This window comes from Agelaius tricolor, unplaced genomic scaffold (genome assembly GCF_023055355.1).
Source record: "Agelaius tricolor isolate 1412-34295 unplaced genomic scaffold, bAgeTri1.0.p SCAF_14, whole genome shotgun sequence".
Classification (NCBI taxonomy): domain Eukaryota; kingdom Metazoa; phylum Chordata; class Aves; order Passeriformes; family Icteridae; genus Agelaius; species Agelaius tricolor.
This window is the reverse complement of record NW_027269274.1, coordinates 9,422,637-9,430,855: the sequence shown is the minus strand read 5'-3', so window position 1 is coordinate 9,430,855 and position 8,219 is coordinate 9,422,637. Positions and strand designations below refer to the sequence as shown.

The 8,219-nt window shown below is 49.5% G+C and overlaps 1 protein-coding gene across 4 annotated transcripts in view; it reads left to right on the top strand.

Annotated features, from left to right (window-relative positions):
* Positions 1–1,554: 1,554 nt before the first annotated feature.
* The window catches only part of PLXNB1 (plexin B1), a 77,281-nt gene continuing 70,616 nt past the window's right edge, over positions 1,555–8,219 (top strand). For 2 of the 4 annotated variants that reach the window (XM_071439571.1, XM_071439570.1), the window contains exon 1: positions 1,555–1,640. The gene's annotated coding sequence lies outside the window, so the exon portion shown is untranslated. The remainder of the gene's footprint in view (positions 1,641–8,219) is intronic. The other 2 variants (XM_071439572.1, XM_071439573.1) reach the window with 2 other exon arrangements.

Below are 8,219 nucleotides of genomic sequence, written 5' to 3'. Positions count from 1 at the left end.
ACTGATGTATTGTAACATAGACAGTAGATGTTTAATGACACTTCTGAACGTGGGATTTGTACCAACTATGTCCCTCTGAAATGTCAGAAATGAACGTGGGAGGAAAGCCCAATTCAGACTTTCAGAGCAGCATTATGCCTTCAATGGAGATCTGTAGCTTCATCTGTAGCCAAAAAGGAGAAGTGATGGGCACCCCAGCATAAGGCAAATTCTGTACTTTGCACAACCCAGGCCAGTGCACTCTTCCTCAGTTTGCTTTTACCTACAGCTCCTGAATCACTTCTTCACATCCTCAGAGGTGTTTTCTTTCCTGCACACAGAATTTGTGGCTGGGTGCTTGAGGCATAACTCCATCTTTTTTCTGGGGTTGCCAAACATCTGGCAGTCAGCTCAGCAGGCAAATGACCAGTACTTACAGCCAGTCACTGCATGTATAGCAAGTCAGTTGTTAGACTAACTGTATATTCACTGATCAACAACACAGCAGAGCACAGCACATCTGGGGAACACAGAAGTTACAGTGTGAGAGAGAAAAATGGGAGCATTAATTCTGTCCCTCTGTAGAACTGTCACTGACAGAACTTACCCCTAATTCAGAGAGAGGATTTTATGCAGTCAGTTCTCAGTCCAAGAAATGCTTTTGTCTCTTACACAGAGCACCAGCCTCCGCTCTGCCCATAACTGGAGCTTCCAGCTTCACAGGAATAAAAATCACAAAACCAGCAGTCAGTTTATATCACACATATCACTTCAGGCGCTTCTGCTTTATGGTGCTTTTGTCTCCACCGGCTTCCAGCTAGAATGGTATGTCCTTCGCTGTTTTGCAACTAGAGATAACTATGCTTTTGTCACATTCTTCAATCTCGCTCGTGTGCTGGTTCCCACATAGGCTGCAAGCTGGAGCTGGGCTGTGCCTAAGCCTGCCTGTGCTGTGTGTGTAGGGGGGACAAGCTGGGTTCGCTGTCAGGTTCTGCTCTCTGTGCCCCGTGCCCGCTGCGCTCCCCACTCCCCCGCACCTCTCACCGGCGGGGAGAGCCGAGCACAAAGGCTTGTCGAGCCTGACTGCAAAGTTACATTGCTACAAATGCAGAGAGGAGATAAACGCTGCGATTTCTTCCAAAATACACAGCTTTAAGCGCAGCTCTCATCAGCGGCGCCGCGGACCCCTCTGGCGCAGCGCTGTGCGCTCGGACCGGCCGGCAGCCGCCGCTCGTTTTGGCGGCAACGTGCAGAACACTTTCGCTGCCCGAGCCTCGCTCGGTGCAGGCGGAGCTCGCCGTGCCCAGCGACAGAAGCCCTTGGCTGGCCGTGCTCACGGGCAGGAGCCCTCGGCCGCCGCCGGCCCCCGGGATGGGGATCCCGGGCACGGCCCGGGGCGCGGAGGGGCCGCTGGCCACGCCCCCTCCTGCGCGAGCCAATGGGATCTCGCCGCCGGCCTCGTGCCGGAGGGGGGCAGCCGGATCCTGCGGGGCGGGGCCGCTTTGGGGGCGGGGCCTCGAGGGGAGAGGACGGCTGCTATTGGAGGAGCGCGGCCGGGGGGCGGAGCAGCCGGCGGGGAGAGGGGCGGGGCGGGCGCTCCGCGGCTCCGTGCGGGCAGCGCTCGGCGGCGGCGGGAGCGGAGCGGGGCGGCCGCCCGGCAGGTGAGGGGCGGCGGGCACCGGGGTCGCGGGGAGGGGAGCGCGGGCTGCTGCCGCCGCCGCGCCCGGCCCGGGGCGGGGAAGCGCTGCCGGGGGTCAGCGGCCGGCGGCAGGTGCCGCCCGGGGGCCGCGCTTTGTCTCCGCGTGGGGGGATGGGCGCGGCCCCTCCGGAGCGGCGGCGCCTCCCGGGCGGGGCGAGGGGCTCCGGTGGGCCGGGAAACCCCCGCTCCGAGCCGCCCCCGCGGCTGGCTCTGCGGGGAGCAGGGCGGGGGTCCCCGCGGCTCCGCGCCCCGGAGCAGCAGCAGCAGCAGCAGGAGCGGGCGGCGGGGCTGGCGAGCCCCTCCGGCGGCGGTAGCGCTACCGGGAGCGGGGAGCGGTGGGACCGGGCGAGCCCCCCGGGACCAGGGCACGGCTCGGTGGGAGGCGGCACCGCGCCGAGGGTCGGGCTGCCCGTGCGGCCGCGCTGGAGGAGCTGCCCGGCCCTGGCCCCGCTCCGCGGAGCGCCCTGACCGGGCAGTTCCTGCTGTCTGGAGATCTCGTTCTCCACCTTGAGCACATTCCTTTTGAAAGAGTTTGCAGCAAGTGTTTGGGCCCCTCTGAGCAGGTGTGTTTTGTGTTCCAGGAGTTGCAATTTGAGATCTTATTTTCTTAAATCTAAACTTTCTGTGGCTGCTGCTTTATCTCAGGGCAGCAGTCTGGAACAGGAGTAGTCCTGGGAGAGTATCTGGAGTGCTGCTCTGGTTACAAAGAGGAAGGGGCTTACAACCCTGAGTGTTGTAAAACAGCGGGGTCAGTATTTTACTTAAACAAGTGCTCTATTCTGTGTGAGGCTGAATGTGATCTGCTCATTTGTGACCTCACTTTTTGAACAGGGATCACAGAAGTGTTCTGCCTTGTGTATGAAATGCAGAAATCGATGACTTTTATTAATGATGTGTCTGTGTGACGTCAGGGGGCTAAGCCAGTGATGGAAGCATTCACCCTGATTCAGGGGGAGGCTGATGCACTGAGATGTTTTGCTACATGGTTTTGCATTGTAATGGGGAAATTGGTGTTTCCCCTTGCTACAAATGGGGCATGGAATTTCACAGGTTTTAATAGGGTCACTTTGAGAGGCCAGCAATGCCTAGCAGAATCACAGGAGAAGAAAGCAAACAAGTTAGGGATTGAGAAGAATCTGGCAGGGAAGGTGACTTGTAGGCAGTTTGGTGCTGAGCAGACTATTTCTATGCACATCCACACCTTTGTGCAACTTAACTGGAATCTGCAAGCCAGGGACTTGCCCTGAACTGAGATTTGGCCAGAAAGCATTTACTATAGCGTGGTCATATATGGAATTTTCTCCTTAAGTTTCTTCCTAACATGTGAAAAGAGTTAGGTTAGTAATACGATTAACAATATTTAATAAGATTAAAATCACCAGCACAACTCTTGAGAAAGGTGGGTGCAGACTGTCAGCAGTTGACACTTTAAATCTCTACTTTCTCCCATGTGAGCGCTGTAAAGAGTTCAGGCTCCAAGACTCTGCTTGCTTTTCAGAACAGAGAAATTCTGCCCTCGTCTGCTGACAGCTCAGGTATTGCCTTACCTTTCATGTCCACCAACAGCATCATATTCCCAGCGGGGCCACGGGATGTTCCCATATAAGGGCAGAGGGAATGGCTGACAGAGGCTGTAATGAGTGTGCAGAGCTGTTCCCTTCAGTGCCAGTCTTTGTGTGAAGCGCGGTTGTTGCTGGAGTGTTGCTGCTGCTGGCACGCTTGGGCTTTCCTGGCAATGCCAGCAGAGCCTGCAAGGACTAAACCAGCCTGAAAAGTATCTGTTGCTGCCGAAGGTGGCCCCGTGAGCCTGGAGAGAGGCTGCCTGCCAAATTAAGCAGTGCCAGTTGTATGTTGGGTGTGCTCTGAAGGAAAAAGCACCCACCCAGGTTGCTTGTGTGGGGTGTGTGCTATCCAGCACTGTCCAACAGAAGACAAAAGTAATGGCACTTTCTGTCTTCCACTGTTGCTGTTTGCTTTCTGGAGTGTTCCTGTAGCCAGCAGTGATGGGTACAGGGAAGCGTGGTATCTTTTTCGGTGTAGATTTCAGTGTCAGCTGGAGAGGGAAAGCAACAGACAAGGACAACTTCAGAAGAAGATGAAGCAGCCACTCCCCAGAAATGCTTGAGATTTTTCTTCTGGTAAAAGCTTTACTGCTGAATTGGGTAGTGTACATTATTTCTCTTCTGTCATCTTCTTCTCTGTCTCAGTCCTTCCTGCTGCCTGTCAAAGCAAACTCAAGGACATCAGTTTCTTCTCCTCACTGACAGCCTCTCCGTCTGTTCTGTTTTCGTTTGTAGCTGTTGTTTTATTTTTTTTCTCTTGAAACTTCAAATTGTTTGTTGTAGCCAAGTTCTGAGCTGAACCCTCCCAATCTTGCATAAGGGCATCTTGGAGGAAGATGATAGGACTTTGATTCATCCCAGCTTGGAGACTGTGCAGGGTGGTAGCAGTCAGAGGAGGCATGAGCCTGCCTGCTTCCTTGTAAGAATTAGCCCTCTAGATACAAGCTAGTTTCAGGAAGCAGGGCTTGGACTGGTGCCCTTTTTGCTCACCTGGATCTTCAGTGAAATGTCTTTGTGCTCTGTGTGCTGGGATCTGGTGTGTTCTACTGACTCTCCTTTGCATTCCCTATAATCTGTTAAAGCCCTGGATTTGATTTGCATTTATTTGTGGTTCTTGTGAGTATCTGATTGCAGGATTACTGTATCTGAAAGGATTCATCTTCTGCTGTTCATGAAAACCACAGGAGGGCTGCTTTTGCCTTTATGGGAATGTGCCAGCTGCTCTTTCATTGTGCTGGTATCATTTTCCCTGTCCTGTTACTGGAGGCGTCTTTGATGACCTGATGGTTGTGATGATGTCTTTAGAGAAGATTCATATTGATCATTATTTGAGCTTTGTCTGGTTTCTTCTCAGTGCTGGAAGACAATTCCTATAAATTCTTGCATGTGTTTTTCAGAAACAAGTGACTGAGGCAGTGGGAGCACGTGCACAGTCTCGTGACTGTGATGATACCGCTGTTCTGGGAGGCAGAGGAGATGCTTAATTTAATTGGGAAACAGTAAACTCATGTGTTGCACTGTCTTTACTCCAGCACAGTGGTGAAAGCCAAAGGGCCTTTCCTGGTGGCACACTGAATCTGGGAGACTCTCTAAAATCAGCATGGAGGGGGTTTTGCTACCTGCATTTTTCTCTGGCACCGTGAAGAATCAGCCTGCGTGCTGTGGTTTGCCACAATGATAACTGAGATGCTCCCCTGCTTAATAAACTGGCCAGGGTTGTAGTTGCTGGAGCTCAGACTTGCAGAGCTGCAAAGGTGCAAAAACACGAAGGAGGATGTTCCAACCTGTACCAACATGCAGCCCTGACTAATGGGAGAACCACAGTGCTTTGGTATGAGCTCTCTAAGGCTCTGCCTCCTCTCCCCAACTGCTGAAGTAATAAATGCTGAGGACTTGTTTTCACTGCTAATAATTTTTTTTCAGCCAAGTACTAACTAAGACATCTGAGCTATTCTGAGGTTCCAGGAAACAATTTAGGTATTCTTTTCATTAATGAGAAGTAAGTGCTGCCTCCCAATGCTTGTGAGGGAAAGAAAAAAGAAAGAAACAAATGGTTTCAGTTTAGGTAATTTTTTTTTGTTGTTGGTTTGTTTTGTTTTGCATTTTTTGCCTTTTTTTGTTAGGTTCTTTAGTTTTGTTTTGTTATTAAATCAATTTTTAAGTAGTTTCTAATATCCTGAATTTAATTTTAGACCTTCACTTTCAAGTCCTGCCTCCCAATCTCAAGAAAGAAAAAGAGGGGAAAAGAAAGCAGAAAAGCAATTTGTGGTGGCATGATCTCATTTTAGATGTTGATCAAAATGTGAAATGAATCTTCTAATGAAACAGATCCTAAGGAAATTTTCAGATGCCAGACTTTAATTGAATGGGAACTTAAGTGATGTACTTGCAGTGTAAAAACTGCAAATACTGTTGGGATCATTTCTGTGCCTGGTAAACGTGTGAGATTTTGCTTTGCTTTTGGCTCTGAAGTTTAACTGTGGAACAGCCTGGAACTGTTGAGTTTCCCCAGCCTCTGCTCTGCACCGGCGCTGCTGCTCTCAAAATTCTTGCAACTTCATAGCTACTCCCTTTTAGAAAATGATAATTCATTTCCCTTCTTGAAGTATCTGAACGCTGTAATTTTATCTTGCTACTTGTATCTATTCCTGGTCTATCTCATGTGGGAAGTCTCTTGTCCCTGTGTCACAGGCTGTAAGGGGACTGATCTGTGCTTCTGGTGGTGGTTTAGCTAGGCTGGTTCTGTACTGGGAACTGGAGTTCAGGAATTGTGTCACCACTTGCTCCAGATACCCACACAGAATCTGTGGTGAGCCTTTGGGATACACAGCTGTAAGGTATTGACTAAATGGTTTGCTGTTCCTTTGTATCTGCAGGTGCAGACAATTTCAAGTCATCACCATTCTCCCTCTCTTTGCACTTTTCCTTAATTCTGAAATTAAAGGCAGTGCTTCTGGGTTTCAGTGAAAAAAAACATGTGTGTCAGCTTATCTCAGCATAATGTGGCATTGAGTCTCAATGATGGGGTTCATCCTGCTGCTGAAGTTACTCCAGGGAGAATGCAGTCCTTGTGTCCCACCCTTCCCTGCAGCTCTGCTGTGGCAGGAGGGGGGCTGTGCCTGGAACTGTGCAGGTGGAGGAAGCTGATTGTGTTCAAGCATTTATGTTGATGAAACTTGTTTTCTGACTAAATTGCATGTCATTCTATAAATAGAATGGGTATGTTTGACATCTTACCCTGTTATAATAATTCTCAAAATTACTACATAGAAGTAGTGTTTTCAGCTGAGGGTTTCTTCCCATGTATGTAATTTCAAAATAATTTTTGTTTCAATCTCTGCTTTTTTAGCTTTCCTGCAGTGCACCATTTCCCAGTTTGGTTAAGTGGCTTCCCTGCTCTTTGTGTGGAGTTACATTAAGGATTGGAGTGCCACCTGTCTCCCCCCCCTCTTACCCTGCTCTTTGTGTGCTCTTGAAATCTCTGTGCTTACAAGTGCCCATGTGCTCATCCTCCTGTGTGAGACACTGCAGAAGTTTTGGGTTCTCTAGTTTCTGTAAAGAAATGCCAACCTCTGTGGACAGCTGGCCAAGCAAATGCTTGAGAAAATGCTCCTGGCATTGCCTGCTGAGTGTTCTGCTCAGCTGGAAGTCCTTCAGACAAAAAATATTTGAAGCAGAGGAACCATGGCTTCAGAGATGGTCCTGCCAGACCAGGCTTTGTCAGAAATAATGTCCTCACTGAGGCTGTTGTAGGGTTTTGGACAGCTTGGAGTTAGTTAATGATCCTGAAGCAACTCTCTTTTTAGTACTTTCAGCCTTGATCCCAAGATTTTTTTGCATTGAACCTTCTTAAAATGCTGGAGAGAGCAACTGTGTTAGTGAATTATGAAATTATCATATGTGAGAGCATTTTGGTAACACATGATGAGAATTTTGATCATCTGTTTGCTGTCTTCCACACACCAGAGTCATAAGCTCTTCTCACCTGTCTTCTACTGTCTCCTACTTCTAGTGTAGCCAAAAGTTGTATGTGCTAGAGATCTCAAGTGCAGAAGCAGTTCCTGGACTTTTGAATTGCACTGACATCAATATTTTGATCTTTATTTGCTTCCTGCTTGACTTTTTGCATACAGATTGCAGTCTGCTACTGAATGATTCTACCCCAGAGAATGGTAAAGCCGATCTGCAACTGAATTAATTGCATGAGATCTCTGTGTGCCACTGTGGGAAATGGAGAAGTACTAACCAGGGGCTTGCTTTATTTGCCAGATCATTTCAGCATTTTGATAGAAATTGATGAAATGAGGCTGCAGAAAGGCTGAAGTACCTGGGGAGACTACAGCATTTGTGAATTTATGTTCTGATCCTTAGCTGAAGCGTATTTTGAATCGAATTTCACGTCAATCTGATACTTGAGAGAGATTTAAGACAAAGATTGCAAGGGCTTTTTGCTGTTTGTCCTGTGTGGCAGTGCAGCTTTCTCATGGCTGTGATGGAGAGGTGTGGTTCCCTTGTGTGACTGTGCCTTCTGAGGCACTGCTGTGGCTCTAACGGGTAACACTGACTCGTACTGTTTATTTCCTCCTTTGATCTAAATTTTTTCCTCTCTTATGGGGATTTGTAACCAGAAACTGTTCTCCAGATGTGTGACAGCCAACAGAGGTGCATGTGCAATTTCAGAATGGCCCTGGGTGATTGCTACCAGCTTGTTCTCTTGGCAGCATAGGCAGAATTGGAATTGGCAGGAAGGCAGAGCAGCCCCTGCGGCACTGCCATCCCGGAGTGACTCGATGTGCTGAGCTCCTTGGCCTCAGCCACAGGCAGCTGCAGCCCCAGAGCTGCAGTGTCTGCTTGTGCTTTGTGCCCAGCACTGCTGAGATGATGCAGCTAAAGAAAAGGGAGTGGTGGGGTAGAGCAGCTGCCATACAAATGCTGCTCTTGCTCTCCGTGCTGTCCAGAGGGCAGGTACCTGCAGGATG